Source organism: Corylus avellana, chromosome 7, assembly GCF_965113065.1.
Source record: "Corylus avellana chromosome 7, dhCorAvel1.hap1.2, whole genome shotgun sequence".
In the NCBI taxonomy this organism is placed as follows: Eukaryota; Viridiplantae; Streptophyta; class Magnoliopsida; order Fagales; family Betulaceae; genus Corylus; species Corylus avellana.
The window spans coordinates 12,056,111-12,073,276 of record NC_142496.1 but is presented as its reverse complement, the minus strand read 5'-3'; positions in this window follow the sequence as shown (position 1 = coordinate 12,073,276).

Genomic DNA, 17,166 nt, shown 5'->3' with positions numbered 1-17,166 from the left:
TCCTGGTTGTGAAAAAATGAAACGTCCCGAAAATTTACGAGGGTGCTCTGTGCATAGTGGCGATCATGTCGGCGGGTCTCGAAGTGTAATTCGGGTCGTTTCGGCCTGGATCGGGGCACTTGTTATTTTCACAAAAAGTTGTCGTTCGTTAAAGAAAATGGGGGGCAAACGAACTCGAATCACTTCGTGTCACCTGCCGATATGATTGCCTATAAAATCTGCACAAGACCGTAAAATTTCGAGCGAAAAAATTTCACTTCGCATCCGACCATTTTGTTCGGCCTAGGGTTTCGGTCCTGGTTGTGAAAAAATGAAACGTCCCGAAAATTTACGAGGGTGCTCTGTGCATCGTGGCGATCATGTCGGCGGGTCTCGAAGTGTAATTCGAGTCGTTTCGGCCGGGTTCGAGGCACTTGTTATTTTCACAAAATGTTATCGTTCGTTAAAGAAAATGGGGGGGCAAACGAACTTGAATCACTTCGTGTCACCTGCCGATATGATTGCCTAAAAGTTCCGCACATGCTCGTAAAATTTCGAGCGAAAAAATTTCACTTCGCATACGACCATTTTGTTCGGCCTAGGGTTTCGGTCCTAGTTGTGAAAAAATGAAACCTCCCGAAAATTTACGAGGGCGCTCTGTGCATCGTGGCGATCATGTCGACGGGTCTCGAAGTGTAATTCGAGTCGTTTCGGCCGGGATTGGGGCACTTGTTATTTTCACAAAAAGTTATCGTTCGTTAAAGAAAATAGGTGGGCAAACAAACTCGAATCACTTCGTGTCACCTGCCGATATGATTGCCTAGAAGTTCTGCACAAGCTCGTAAAATTTAGAGCGAAAAAATTTCACTTCGCATCCGACCATTTTGTTCGGCCTATGGTTTCGGTCCTAGTTGTGAAAAAATGAAACGTCCCGAAAATTTACGAGGGTGCTCTGTGCATCGTGGCGATCATGTCGGCGGGTCTCGAAGTGTAATTTGAGTCGTTTTGGCCGGGATCGGGGCACTTGTTATTTTCACAAAAAGTTATCGTTCGTTAAAGAAAATGGGGGGGCAAACGAACTCGAATCACTTCGTGTCACCTGCCGATATGATTGCCTAGAAGTTCTGCACAAGCTCGTAAAATTTCGAGCGAAAAAATTTCCCTTCGCAGCCGACCATTTTGTTCGGCCTAGGGTTTCGGTCCTGGTTGTGAAAAAATGAAACGTCCCGAAAATTTACGAGGGTGCTCTGTGCATCGTGGCGATCATGTCGACGGGTCTCGAAGTGTAATTCGAGTCGTTTCGGCCGGGATCGGGGCACTTGTTATTTTCACAAAAAGTTATCGTTCGTTAAAGAAAATGGGGGGGCAAACGAACTCGAATCACTTCGTGTCACCCGCCGATATGATTGCCTACAAGTTCTACACAAGCTCGTAAAATTTCGAACGAAAAAATTTCACTTCGCATCCGACCATTTTGTTCGGCCTAGGGTTTCGGTCCTGGTTGTGAAAAAATGAAACGTCCCGAAAATTTACGAGGGTGCTCTGTGCATCGTGGCGATCATGTCGGCGGGTCTCGAAGTGTAATTCGAGTCGTTTCGGCCGGGTTCGGGGCACTTGTTATTTTCACAAAAAGTTATCGTTCGTTAAAGAAAATGGGGGGGCAAACGAACTTGAATCACTTCGTGTCACCTGCCGATATGATTGCCTAAAAGTTCCGCACATGCTCGTAAAATTTCGAGCGAAAAAATTTCACTTCGCATACGACCATTTTGTTCGGCCTAAGGTTTCGGTCCTAGTTGTGAAAAAATGAAACGTCCCGAAAACTTACGAGGGTGCTCTGTGCATCGTGGCGATCATGTCGACGGGTCTCGAAGTGTAATTCGAGTCGTTTCGGCCGGGATTGGGGCACTTGTTATTTTCACAAAAAGTTATCGTTCGTTAAAGAAAATAGGGGGGCAAACGAACTCGAATCACTTCGTGTCACCTGCCGATATGATTGCCTAGAAGTTCTGCACAAGCTCGTAAAATTTCGAGCCAAACAATTTCACTTCGCATCCGACCATTTTGTTCGGCCTATGGTTTCGGTCCTGGTTGTGAAAAAATGAAACGTCCCGAAAATTTACGAAGGTGCTCTGTGCATCGTGGCGATCATGTCGGCGGGTCTCGAAGTGTAATTCGAGTCGTTTCGGCCGGGATCGGGGCACTTGTTATTTTCACAAAAAGTTATCGTTCGTTAAAGAAAATGGGGGGGCAAACGAACTTGAATCACTTCGTGTCACCTGCCGATATGATTGCCTAAAAGTTCCGCACATGCTCGTAAAATTTCGAGCGAAAAAATTTCGCTTCGCATACGACCATTTTGTTCGGCCTAGGGTTTCGGTCCTAGTTGTGAAAAAATGAAACGTCCCGAAAATTTACGAGGGTGCTCTGTGCATCGTGGCGATCATGTCGACGGGTCTCGAAGTGTAATTCGAGTCGTTTCGGCCGGGATCGGGGCACTTGTTATTTTCACAAAAAGTTATCGTTCGTTAAAGAAAATGGGGGGGCAAACGAACTCGAATCACTTCGTGTCACCTGCCGATATGATTGCCTAGAAGTTCTGCACATGCTCGTAAAATTTCGAGCGAAAAAATTTCCCTTCGCATCCGACCATTTTGTTCGGCCTAGGGTTTCGGTCCTGGTTGTGAAAAAATGAAACGTCCCGAAAATTTACAAGGGTGCTCTGTGCATCGTGGCGATCATGTCGGCGGGTCTCGAAGTGTAATTCGAGTCGTTTCGGCCGGGTTCGAGGCACTTGTTATTTTCACAAAATGTTATCGTTCGTTAAAGAAAATGGGGGGGCAAACGAACTGGAATCACTTCGTGTCACCTGCCGATATGATTGCCTAAAAGTTCCGCACATGCTCGTAAAATTTCGAGCGAAAAAATTTCACTTCGCATACGACCATTTTGTTCGGCCTAGGGTTTCGGTCCAAGTTGTGAAAAAATGAAACGTCCCGAAAATTTACGAGGGCGCTCTGTGCATCGTGGCGATCATGTCGACGGGTCTCGAAGTGTAATTCGAGTCGTTTCGGCCGGGATCGGGGCACTTGTTATTTTCACAAAAAGTTATCGTTCGTTAAAGAAAATAGGGGGGCAAACGAACTCGAATCACTTCGTGTCACCTGCCGATATGATTGCCTAGAAGTTCTGCACAAGCTCGTAAAATTTCGAGCGAAAAAATTTCCCTTCGCATCCGACCATTTTGTTCGGCCTAGGGTTTCGGTCCTGGTTGTGAAAAAATGAAACGTTCCGAAAATTTACGAGGGTGCTCTGTGCATCTTGGCGATCATGTCGGCGGGTCTCGAAGTGTAATTCGAGTCGTTTCGGCCGGGATCGGGGCACTTGTTATTTTCACAAAAAGTTATCGTTCGTTAAAGAAAATGGGGGGGCAAACGAACTCGAATCACTTCGTGTCACCTGCCGATATGATTGCCTAGAAGTTCTGCACAAGCTCGTAAAATTTCGAGCGAAAAAATTTCCCTTCGCATCCGACCATTTTGTTCGGCCTAGGGTTTCGGTCCTGGTTGTGAAAAAATGAAACGTTCTGAAAATTTACGAGGGCGCTCTGTGCATCGTGGCGATCATGTCGGCGGGTCTCGAAGTGTAATTCGAGTCGTTTCGGCCGGGATCGGGGCACTTGTTATTTTCACAAAAAGTTATCGTTAGTTAAAGAAAATGGGGGGCAAACGAACTCGAATCACTTCGTGTCACCTGCCGATATGATTGCCTAGAAGTTCTGCACAAGCTCGTAAAATTTCGAGCGAAAAAATTTCCCTTCGCATCCGACCATTTTGTTCGGCCTAGGGTTTCGGTCCTGGTTGTGAAAAAATGAAACGTCCCGAAAATTTACGAGGGTGCTCTGTGCATCGTGGCGATCATGTCGGCGGGTCTCGAAGTGTAATTCGAGTCGTTTCGGCCGGGGTGGGGGCACTTGTTATTTTCACAAAAAGTTATCGTTCGTTAAAGAAAATGGGGGAGCAAACAAACTCGAATCACTTCGTGTCACCTGCCGATATGATTGCCTAGAAGTTCTGCGCAAGACCGTAAAATTTCGAGCGAAAAAATTTCCCTTCGCATCCGACCATTTTGTTCGGCCTAGGGTTTCGGTCCTGGTTGTGAAAAAATGAAACGTCCCGAAAATTTACGAGGCTGCTCTGTGCATAGTGGCGATCATGTCGGCGGGTCTCGAAGTGTAATTCGAGTCGTTTCGGCCTGGATCGGGGCACTTGTTATTTTCACAAAAAGTTATCGTTCGTTAAAGAAAATGGGGGGGCAAACGAACTCGAATCACTTCGTGTCACCTGCCGATATGATTGCCTATAAGTTCTGCACAAGACCGTAAAATTTCGAGCGAAAAAATTTCCCTTCGCATCCGACCATTTTGTTCGGCCTAGGGTTTCGGTCCTGGTTGTGAAAAAATACAACGTCGTCCGATTTGCCCGAAAATTTACGAGGGTGCTGTGTGCATCGTGGCGGTCATGTCGGCGGGTCTCGAAGTGTAATACGAGTCGTTTCGGCCGGGATCGGGGCACTTGTTATTTTCACAAAAAGTTATCGTTCGTTAAAGAAAATGGGGGGGCAAACAAACTCGAATCACTTCGTGTCACCTGCCGATATGATTGCCTAGAAGTTCTGCACAAGCTCGTAAAATTTCGAGCGAAAAAATTTCCCTTCGCATCCGACCATTTTGTTCGGCCTAGGGTTTCGGTCCTGGTTGTGAAAAAATGAAACGTTCCGAAAATTTACGAGGGGGCTCTGTGCATCGTGGCGATCATGTCGGCGGGTCTCGAAGTGTAATTCGAGTCGTTTCGGCCGGGATCGGGGCACTTGTTATTTTCACAAAAAGTTATCGTTCGTTAAAGAAAATGGGGGGGCAAACGAACTCGAATCACTTCGTGTCACCTGCCGATATGATTGCCTAGAAGTTCTACACAAGCTCGTAAAATTTCGAGCGAAAAAATTTCCCTTCGCATCCGACCATTTTGTTCGGCCTAGGGTTTCGGTCCTGGTTGTGAAAAAATGAAACGTTCTGAAAATTTACGAGGGCGCTCTATGCATCGTGGCGATCATGTCGGCGGGTCTCGAAGTGTAATTCGAGTCGTTTCGGCCGGGATCGGGGCACTTGTTATTTTCACAAAAAGTTATCGTTAGTTAAAGAAAATGGGGGGCAAACGAACTCGAATCACTTCGTGTCACCTGCAGATATGATTGCCTAGAAGTTCTGCACAAGCTCGTAAAATTTCGAGCGAAAAAATTTCCCTTCGCATCCGACCATTTTGTTCGGCCTAGGGTTTCGGTCCTGGTTGTGAAAAAATGAAACGTCCCGAAAATTTACGAGGGTGCTCTGTGCATCGTGGCGATCATGTCGGCGGGTCTCGAAGTGTAATTCGAGTCGTTTCGGCCGGGGTGGGGGCACTTGTTATTTTCACAAAAAGTTATCGTTCGTTAAAGAAAATGGGGGAGCAAACAAACTCGAATCACTTCGTGTCACCTGCCGATATGATTGCCTAGAAGTTCTGCACAAGACCGTAAAATTTCGAGCGAAAAAATTTCCCTTCGCATCCGACCATTTTGTTCGGCCTAGGGTTTCGGTCCTGGTTGTGAAAAAATGAAACGTCCCGAAAATTTACGAGGCTGCTCTGTGCATAGTGGCGATCATGTCGGCGGGTCTCGAAGTGTAATTCGAGTCGTTTCGGCCTGGATCGGGGCACTTGTTATTTTCACAAAAAGTTATCGTTCGTTAAAGAAAATGGGGGGGCAAACGAACTCGAATCACTTCGTGTCACCTGCCGATATGATTGCCTAGAAGTTCTGCACAAGCTCGTAAAATTTCGAGCGAAAAAATTTCCCTTCGCATCCGACCATTTTGTTCGGCCTAGGGTTTCGGTCCTGGTTGTGAAAAAATGAAACGTTCTGAAAATTTACGAGGGCGCTCTATGCATCGTGGCGATCATGTCGGCGGGTCTCGAAGTGTAATTCGAGTCGTTTCGGCCTGGATCGGGGCACTTGTTATTTTCACAAAAAGTTATCGTTCGTTAAAGAAAATGGGGGGGCAAACGAACTCGAATCACTTCGTGTCACCTGCCGATATGATTGCCTATAAGTTCTGCACAAGACCGTAAAATTTCGAGCGAAAAAATTTCACTTCGCATCCGACCATTTTGTTCGGCCTAGGGTTTCGGTCCTGGTTGTGAAAAAATACAACGTCGTCCGATTTGCCCGAAAATTTACGAGGGTGCTGTGTGCATCGTGGCGGTCATGTCGGCGGGTCTCGAAGTGTAATACGAGTCGTTTCGGCCGGGATCGGGGCACTTGTTATTTTCACAAAAAGTTATCGTTCGTTAAAGAAAATGGGGGGGCAAACAAACTCGAATCACTTCGTGTCACCTGCCGATATGATTGCCTAGAAGTTCTGCACAAGCTCATAAAATTTCGAGCGAAAAAATTTCCCTTCGCATCCGACCATTTTGTTCGGCCTAGGGTTTCGGTCCTGGTTGTGAAAAAATACAACGTCGTCCGATTTGCCCGAAAATTTACGAGGGTGCTGTGTGCATCGTGGCGGTCATGTCGGCGGGTCTCGAAGTGTAATACGAGTCGTTTCGGCCGGGATCGGGGCACTTGTTATTTTCACAAAAAGTTATCGTTCGTTAAAGAAAATGGGGGGGCAAACGAACTCGAATCACTTCGTGTCACCTGCCGATATGATTGCCTAGAAGTTCTGCACAAGCTCGTAAAATTTCGAGCGAAAAAATTTCCCTTCGCATCCGACCATTTTGTTCGGCCTAGGGTTTCGGTCCTGGTTGTGAAAAAATGAAACGTTCCGAAAATTTACGAGGGTGCTCTGTGCATCGTGGCGATCATGTCGGCGGGTCTCGAAGTGTAATTCGAGTCATTTCGGCCGGGATCGGGGCACTTGTTATTTTCACAAAAAGTTATCGTTCGTTAAAGAAAATTGGGGGGCAGACAAACTCGAATCACTTCGTGTCACCTGCCGATATGATTGCCTAGAAGTTCTGCACAAGCTCGTAAAATTTCGAGCGAAAAAATTTCCCTTCGCATCCGACCATTTTGTTCGGCCTAGGGTTTCGGTCCTGGTTGTGAAAAAATGAAACGTCCCGAAAATTTACGAGGGTGCTCTGTGCATCGTGGCGATCATGTCGGCGGGTCTCGAAGTGTAATTCGAGTCGTTTCGGCCGGGGTGGGGGCACTTGTTATTTTCACAAAAAGTTATCGTTCGTTAAAGAAAATGGGGGGGCAGACAAACTCGAATCACTTCGTGTCACCTGCCGATATGATTGCCTAGAAGTTCTGCACAAGCTCGTAAAATTTCGAGCGAAAAAATTTCCCTTCGCATCCGACCATTTTGTTCGGCCTACGGTTTCGGTCCTGGTTGTGAAAAAATGAAACGTTCCGAAAATTTACGAGGGTGCTCTGTGCATCGTGGCGATCATGTCGGCGGGTCTCGAAGTGTAATTCGAGTCGTTTTAGCCGGGATCGGGGCACTTGTTATTTTCACAAAAAGTTATCGTTCGTTAAAGAAAATGGGGGGGCAAACGAACTCGAATCACTTCGTGTCACCTGCCGATATGATTGCCTAGAAGTTATGCACAAGCTCGTAAAATTTCGAGCGAAAAAATTTCCCTTCGCATCCGACCATTTTGTTCGGCCTAGGGTTTCGGTCCTGGTTGTGAAAAAATGAAACGTTCTGAAAATTTACGAGGGTGCTCTGTGCATCGTGGCGATCATGTCGGCGGGTCTCGAAGTGTAATTCGAGTCGTTTCGGCCGGGATAGGGGCACTTGTTATTTTCACAAAAAGTTATCGTTAGTTAAAGAAAATGGGGGGCAAACGAACTCGAATCACTTCGTGTCACCTGCCGCTATGATTGCCTAGAAGTTCTGCACAAGCTCGTAAAATTTCGAGCGAAAAAATTTCCCTTCGCATCCGACCATTTTGTTCGGCCTAGGGTTTCGGTCCTGGTTGTGAAAAAATGAAACGTCCCGAAAATTTACGAGGGTGCTCTGTGCATCGTGGCGATCATGTCGGCGGGTCTCGAAGTGTAATTCGAGTCGTTTCGGCCGGGGTGGGGGCACGTGTTATTTTCACAAAAAGTTATCGTTCGTTAAAGAAAATGGGGGAGCAAACAAACTCGAATCACTTCGTGTCACCTGCCGATATGATTGCCTAGAAGTTCTGCACAAGCTCGTAAAATTTCGAGCGAAAAAATTTCCCTTCGCATCCGACCATTTTGTTCGGCCTAGGGTTTCGGTCCTGGTTGTGAAAAAATGAAACGTTCCGAAAATTTACGAGGGTGCTCTGTGCATCGTGGCGATCATGTCGGCGGGTCTCGAAGTGTAATTCGAGTCGTTTTGGCCGGGATCGGGGCACTTGTTATTTTCACAAAAAGTTATCGTTCGTTAAAAAAAATGGGGGGGCAAACGAACTCGAATCACTTCGTGTCACCTGCCGATATGATTGCCTAGAAGTTCTGCACAAGCTCGTAAAATTTCGAGCGAAAAAATTTCCCTTCGCATCCGACCATTTTGTTCGGCCTAGGGTTTCGGTCCTGGCTGTGAAAAAATACAACGTCGTCCGATTTGCCCGAAAATTTACGAGGGTGCTGTGTGCATCGTGGCGGTCATGTCGGCGGGTCTCGAAGTGTAATACGAGTCGTTTCGGCCGGGATCGGGGCACTTGTTATTTTCACAAAAAGTTATCGCTCGTTAAAGAAAATGGGGGGGCAAACAAACTCGAATCACTTCGTGTCACCTGCCGATATGATTGCCTAGAAGTTCTGCACAAGCTCGTAAAATTTCGAGCGAAAAAATTTCCCTTCGCATCCGACCATTTTGTTCGGCCTAGGGTTTCGGTCCTGGTTGTGAAAAAATGAAACGTCCCGAAAATTTACGAGGGTGCTCTGTGCATCGTGGCGATCATGTCGGCGGGTCTCGAAGTGTAATTCGAGTCGTTTCGGCCGGGGTGGGGGCACTTGTTATTTTCACAAAAAGTTATCGTTCGTTAAAGAAAATGGGGGGGCAGACAAACTCGAATCACTTCGTGTCACCTGCCGATATGATTGCCTAGAAGTTCTGCACAAGCTCGTAAAATTTCGAGCGAAAAAATTTCCCTTCGCATCCGACCATTTTGTTCGGCCTAGGGTTTCGATCCTGGTTGTGAAAAAATGAAACGTTCCGAAAATTTACGAGGGTGCTCTGTGCATCGTGGCGATCATGTCGGCGGGTCTCGAAGTGTAATTCGAGTCGTTTCGGCCGGGGTGGGGGCACTTGTTATTTTCACAAAAAGTTATCGTTCGTTAAAGAAAATGGGGGGGCAGACAAACTCGAATCACTTCGTGTCACCTGCCGATATGATTGCCTAGAAGTTCTGCACAAGCTCGTAAAATTTCGAGCGAAAAAATTTCCCTTCGCATCCGACCATTTTGTTCGGCCTAGGGTTTCGGTCCTGGTTGTGAAAAAATGAAACGTCCCGAAAATTTACAAGGGTGCTCTGTGCATCGTGGCGATCATGTCGGCGGGTCTCGAAGTGTAATTCGAGTCGTTTCGGCCGGGGTGGGGGCACTTGTTATTTTCACAAAAAGTTATCGTTCGTTAAAGAAAATGGGGGGGCAGACAAACTCGAATCACTTCGCGTCACCTGCCGATATGATTGCCTAGAAGTTCTGCACAAGCTCGTAAAATTTCGAGCGAAAAAATTTCCCTTCGCATCCGACCATTTTGTTCGGCCTAGGGTTTCGGTCCTGGTTGTGAAAAAATGAAACGTTCCGAAAATTTACGAGGGTGCTCTGTGCATCGTGGCGATCATGTCGGCGGGTCTCGAAGTGTAATTCGAGTCGTTTCGGCCGGGGTGGGGGCACTTGTTATTTTCACAAAAAGTTATCGTTCGTTAAAGAAAATGGGGGGGCAGACAAACTCGAATCACTTCGTGTCACCTGCCGATATGATTGCCTAGAAGTTCTGCACAAGCTCGTAAAATTTCGAGCGAAAAAATTTCCCTTCGCATCCGACCATTTTGTTCGGCCTAGGGTTTCGGTCCTGGTTGTGAAAAAATGAAACGTTCCGAAAATTTACGAGGGTGCTCTGTGCATCGTGGCGATCATGTCGGCGGGTCTCGAAGTGTAATTCGAGTCGTTTTGGCCGGGATCGGGGCACTTGTTATTTTCCCAAAAAGTTATCGTTCGTTAAAGAAAATGGGGGGGCAAACGAACTCGAATCACTTCGTGTCACCTGCCGATATGATTGCCTAGAAGTTCTGCACAAGCTCGTAAAATTTCGAGCGAAAAAATTTCCCTTCGCATCCGACCATTTTGTTCGGCCTAGGGTTTCGATCCTGGTTGTGAAAAAATGAAACGTTCTGAAAATTTACGAGGGTGCTCTGTGCATCGTGGCGATCATGTCGGCGGGTCTCGAAGTGTAATTCGAGTCGTTTCGGCCGGGATCGGGGCACTTGTTATTTTCACAAAAAGTTATCGTTCGTTAAAGAAAATGGGGGAGCAAACAAACTCGAATCACTTCGTGTCACCTGCCGATATGATTGCCTAGAAGTTCTGCACAAGCTCGTAAAATTTCGAGCGAAAAAATTTCCCTTCGCATCCGACCATTTTGTTCGGCCTAGGGTTTCGGTCCTGGTTGTGAAAAAATGAAACGTTCTGAAAATTTACGAGGGTGCTCTGTGCATCGTGGCGATCATGTCGGCGGGTCTCGAAGTGTAATTCGAGTCGTTTCGGCCGGGTTCGGGGCACTTGTTATTTTCACAAAAAGTTATCGTTCGTTAAAGAAAATGGGGGAGCAAACGAACTTGAATCACTTCGTGTCACCTGCCGATATGATTGCCTTAAAGTTCCGCACATGCTCGTAAAATTTCGAGCGAAAAAATTTCACTTCGCATACGACCATTTTGTTCGGCCTAGGGTTTCGGTCCTAGTTGTGAAAAAATGAAACGTCCCGAAAATTTACGAGGGTGCTCTGTGCATCGTGGCGATCATATCGGCGGGTCTCGAAGTGTAATTCGAGTCGTTTCGGCCGGGGTGGGGGCACTTGTTATTTTCACAAAAAGTTATCGTTCGTTAAAGAAAATGGGGGAGCAAACAAACTCGAATCACTTCGTGTCACCTGCCGATATGATTGCCTAGAAGTTCTGCACAAGCTCGTAAAATTTCGAGCGAAAAAATTTCCCTTCGCATCCGACCATTTTGTTCGGCCTAGGGTTTCGGTCCTGGTTGTGAAAAAATGAAACGTTCCGAAAATTTACGAGGGTGCTCTGTGCATCGTGGCGATCATGTCGGCGGGTCTCGAAGTGTAATTCGAGTCGTTTTGGCCGGGATCGGGGCACTTGTTATTTTCACAAAAAGTTATCGTTCGTTAAAGAAAATGGGGGGGCAAACGAACTCGAATCACTTCGTGTCACCTGCCGATATGATTGCCTAGAAGTTCTGCACAAGCTCGTAAAATTTCGAGCGAAAAAATTTCCCTTCGCATCCGACCATTTTGTTCGGCCTAGGGTTTCGGTCCTGGTTGTGAAAAAATACAACGTCGTCCGATTTGCCCGAAAATTTACGAGGGTGCTGTGTGCATCGTGGCGGTGATGTCGGCGGGTCTCGAAGTGTAATACGAGTCGTTTCGGCCGGGATCGGGGCACTTGTTATTTTCACAAAAAGTTATCGTTCGTTAAAGAAAATGGGGGGGCAAACAAACTCGAATCACTTCGTGTCACCTGCCGATATGATTGCCTAGAAGTTCTGCACAAGCTCGTAAAATTTCGAGCGAAAAAATTTCACTTCGCATCCGACCATTTTGTTCGGCCTATGGTTTCGGTCCTGGTTGTGAAAAAATGAAACGTCCCGAAAATTTACGAGGGTGCTCTGTGCATCGTGGCGATCATGTCGGCGGGTCTCGAAGTGTAATTCGAGTCGCTTCGGCCTGGATCGGGGCACTTGTTATTTTCACAAAAAGTTATCGTTCGTTAAAGAAAATGGGGGGGCAAAACGAACTCGAATCACTTCGTGTCACCTGCCGATATGATTGCCTATAAGTTCTGCACAAGACCGTAAAATTTCGAACGAAAAAATTTCACTTCGCATCCGACCATTTTGTTCGGCCTATGGTTTCGGTCCTGGTTGTGAAAAAATGAAACGTCCCGAAAATTTACGAGGGTGCTCTGTGCATCGTGGCGATCATGTCGGCGGGTCTCGAAGTGTAATTCGAGTCGTTTTGGCCGGGATCGGGGAACTTGTTATTTTCACAAAAAGTTATCGTTCGTTAAAGAAAATGGGGGGGCAGACAAACTCGAATCACTTCGTGTCACCTGCCGATATGATTGCCTAGAAGTTCTGCACAAGCTCGTAAAATTTCGAGCGAAAAAATTTCCCTTCGCATCCGACCATTTTGTTCGGCCTAGGGTTTCGGTCCTGGTTGTGAAAAAATGAAACGTTCCGAAAATTTACGAGGGTGCTCTGTGCATCGTGGCGATCATGTCGGCGGGTCTCGAAGTGTAATTCGAGTCGTTTTGGCCGGGATCGGGGCACTTGTTATTTTCACAAAAAGTTATCGTTCGTTAAAGAAAATGGGGGGGCAAACGAACTCGAATCACTTCGTGTCACCTGCCGATAAGATTGCCTAGAAGTTTTGCACAAGCTCGTAAAATTTCGAGCGAAAAAATTTCCCTTCGCATCCGACCATTTTGTTCGGCCTAGGGTTTCGGTCCTGGTTGTGAAAAAATGAAACGTTCTGAAAATTTACGAGGGTGCTCTGTGCATCGTGGCGATCATGTCGGCGGGTCTCGAAGTGTAATTCGAGTCGTTTCGGCCGGGATCGGGGCACTTGTTATTTTCACAAAAAGTTATCGTTCGTTAAAGAAAATGGGGGAGCAAACAAACTCGAATCACTTCGTGTCACCTGCCGATATGATTGCCTAGAAGTTCTGCACAAGCTCGTAAAATTTCGAGCGAAAAAATTTCCCTTCGCATCCGACCATTTTGTTCGGCCTAGGGTTTCGGTCCTGGTTGTGAAAAAATGAAACGTTCCGAAAATTTACGAGGGTGCTCTGTGCATCGTGGCGATCATGTCGGCGGGTCTCGAAGTGTAATTCGAGCCGTTTTGGCCGGGATCGGGGCACTTGTTATTTTCACAAAAAGTTATCGTTCGTTAAAGAAAATGGGGGGGCAAACGAACTCGAATCACTTCGTGTCACCTGCCGATATGATTGCCTAGAAGTTCTGCACAAGCTCGTAAAATTTCGAGCGAAAAAATTTCCCTTCGCATCCGACCATTTTGTTCGGCCTAGGGTTTCGGTCCTGGTTGTGAAAAAATACAACGTCGTCCGATTTGCCCGAAAATTTACGAGGGTGCTGTGTGCATCGTGGCGGTGATGTCGGCGGGTCTCGAAGTGTAATACGAGTCGTTTCGGCCGGGATCGGGGCACTTGTTATTTTCACAAAAAGTTATCGTTCGTTAAAGAAAATGGGGGGGCAAACAAACTCGAATCACTTCGTGTCACCTGCCGATATGATTGCCTAGAAGTTCTGCACAAGCTCGTAAAATTTCGAGCGAAAAAATTTCACTTCGCATCCGACCATTTTGTTCGGCCTATGGTTTCGGTCCTGGTTGTGAAAAAATGAAACGTCCCGAAAATTTACGACGGTGCTCTGTGCATCGTGGCGATCATGTCGGCGGGTCTCGAAGTGTAATTCGAGTCGCTTCGGCCTGGATCGGGGCACTTGTTATTTTCACAAAAAGTTATCGTTCGTTAAAGAAAATGGGGGGCAAACGAACTCGAATCACTTCGTGTCACCTGCCGATATGATTGCCTATAAGTTCTGCACAAGACTGTAAAATTTCGAGCGAAAAAATTTCACTTCGCATCCGACCATTTTGTTCGGCCTAGGGTTTCGGTCCTGGTTGTGAAAAAATGAAACGTCCCGAAAATTTACGAGGGTGCTCTGTGCATCGTGGCGATCATGTCGACGGGTCTCGAAGTGTAATTCGAGTCGTTTCGGCCGGGTTCGGGGCACTTGTTATTTTCACAAAAAGTTATCGTTCGTTAAAGAAAATGGGGGGGCAAACGAACTTGAATCACTTCGTGTCACCTGCCGATATGATTGCCTTAAAGTTCCGCACATGCTCGTAAAATTTCGAGCGAAAAAATTTCACTTCGCATACGACCATTTTGTTCGGCCTAGGGTTTCGGTCCTAGTTGTGAAAAAATGAAACGTCCCGAAAATTTACGAGGGTGCTCTGTGCATCGTGGCGATCATGTCGACGGGTCTCGAAGTGTAATTCGAGTCGTTTCGGCCAGGATCGGGGCACTTGTTATTTTCACAAAAAGTTATCGTTCGTTAAAGAAAATGGGGGGGGGGGGGGGGGCAAACGAACTCGAATCACTTCGTGTCACCTGCCGATATGATTGCCTAGAAGTTCTGCACAAGCTCGTAAAATTTCGAACGAAAAAATTTCACTTCGCATCCGACCATTTTGTTCGGCCTAGGGTTTCGGTCCTGGTTGTGAAAAAATGAAACGTCCCGAAAATTTACGAGGGTGCTCTGTGCATCGTGGCGATCATGTCGGCGGGTCTCGAAGTGTAATTCGAGTCGTTTCGGCCGGGTTCGGGGCACTTGTTATTTTCACAAAAAGTTATCGTTCGTTCAAGAAAATGGGGGGGCAAACGAACTGGAATCACTTCGTGTCACCTGCCGATATGATTGCCTTAAAGTTCCGCACATGCTCGTAAAATTTCGAGCGAAAAAATTTCACTTCGCATACGACCATTTTGTTCGGCCTAGGGTTTCGGTCCTAGTTGTGAAAAAATGAAACGTCCCGAAAATTTACGAGGGTGCTCTGTGCATCGTGGCGATCATGTCGACGGGTCTTGAAGTGTAATTCGAGTCGTTTCGGCCAGGATCGGGGCACTTGTTATTTTCACAAAAAGTTATCGTTCGTTAAAGAAAATGGGGGGGGGGCAAACGAACTCGAATCACTTCGTGTCACCTGCCGATATGATTGCCTAGAAGTTCTGCACAAGCTCGTAAAATTTCGAACGAAAAAATTTCACTTCGCATCCGACCATTTTGTTCGGCCTAGGGTTTCGGTCCTGGTTGTGAAAAAATGAAACGTCCCGAAAATTTACGAGGGTGCTCTGTGCATCGTGGCGATCATGTCGGCGGGTCTCGAAGTGTAATTCGAGTCGTTTCGGCCGGGTTCGGGGCACTTGTTATTTTCACAAAAAGTTATCGTTCGTTCAAGAAAATGGGGGGGCAAACGAACTTGAATCACTTCGTGTCACCTGCCGATATGATTGCCTAAAAGTTCCGCACATGCTCGTAAAATTTCGAGCGAAAAAATTTCACTTCGCATACGACCATTTTGTTCGCCCTAGGGTTTCGGTCCTAGTTGTGAAAAAATGAAACGTTCCAAAAATTTACGAGGGTGCTCTGTGCATCGTGGCGATCATGTCAACGGGTCTCGAAGTGTAATTCGAGTCGTTTCGGCCGGGATCGGGGCACTTGTTATTTTCACAAAAAGTTATCGTTCGTTAAAGAAAATGGGGGGGCAAACGAACTCGAATCACTTCGTGTCACCTGCCGATATGATTGCCTAGAAGTTCTGCACAAGCTCGTAAAATTTCGAGAGAAAAAATTTCCCTTCGCATCCGACCATTTTGTTCGGCCTAGGGTTTCGGTCCTGGTTGTGAAAAAATGAAACGTCCCGAAAATTTACGAGGGTGCTCTGTGCATAGTGGCGATCATTTCGGCGGGTCTCGAAGTGTAATTCGAGTCGTTTCGGCCTGGATCGGGGCACTTGTTATTTTCACAAAAAGTTATCGTTAGTTAAAGAAAATGGGGGGCAAACGAACTCGAATCACTTCGTGTCACCTGCCGCTATGATTGCCTAGAAGTTCTGCACAAGCTCGTAAAATTTCGAGCGAAAAAATTTCCCTTCGCATCCGACCATTTTGTTCGGCCTAGGGTTTCGGTCCTGGTTGTGAAAAAATGAAACGTTCTGAAAATTTACGAGGGTGCTCTGTGCATCGTGGCGATCATGTCGGCGGGTCTCGAAGTGTAATTCGAGTCGTTTCGGCCGGGATCGGGGCACTTGTTATTTTCACAAAAAGTTATCGTTCGTTAAAGAAAATGGGGGGGCAAACGAACTCGAATCACTTCGTGTCACCTGCCGATATGATTGCCTAGAAGTTATGCACAAGCTCGTAAAATTTCGAGCGAAAAAATTTCCCTTCGCATCCGACCATTTTGTTCGGCCTAGGGTTTCGGTCCTGGTTGTGAAAAAATGAAACGTTCTGAAAATTTACGAGGGTGCTCTGTGCATCGTGGCGATCATGTCGGCGGGTCTCGAAGTGTAATTCGAGTCGTTTCGGCCGGGATAGGGGCACTTGTTATTTTCACAAAAAGTTATCGTTAGTTAAAGAAAATGGGGGGCAAACGAACTCGAATCACTTCGTGTCACCTGCCGCTATGATTGCCTAGAAGTTCTGCACAAGCTCGTAAAATTTCGAGCGAAAAAATTTCCCTTCGCATCCGACCATTTTGTTCGGCCTAGGGTTTCGGTCCTGGTTGTGAAAAAATGAAACGTCCCGAAAATTTACGAGGGTGCTCTGTGCATCGTGGCGATCATGTCGGCGGGTCTCGAAGTGTAATTCGAGTCGTTTCGGCCGGGGTGGGGGCACGTGTTATTTTCACAAAAAGTTATCGTTCGTTAAAGAAAATGGGGGAGCAAACAAACTCGAATCACTTCGTGTCACCTGCCGATATGATTGCCTAGAAGTTCTGCACAAGCTCGTAAAATTTCGAGCGAAAAAATTTCCCTTCGCATCCGACCATTTTGTTCGGCCTAGGGTTTCGGTCCTGGTTGTGAAAAAATGAAACGTTCCGAAAATTTACGAGGGTGCTCTGTGCATCGTGGCGATCATGTCGGCGGGTCTCGAAGTGTAATTCGAGTCGTTTTGGCCGGGATCGGGGCACTTGTTATTTTCACAAAAAGTTATCGTTCGTTAAAGAAAATGGGGGGGCAAACGAACTCGAATCACTTCGTGTCACCTGCCGATATGATTGCCTAGAAGTTCTGCACAAGCTCGTAAAATTTCGAGCGAAAAAATTTCCCTTCGCATCCGACCATTTTGT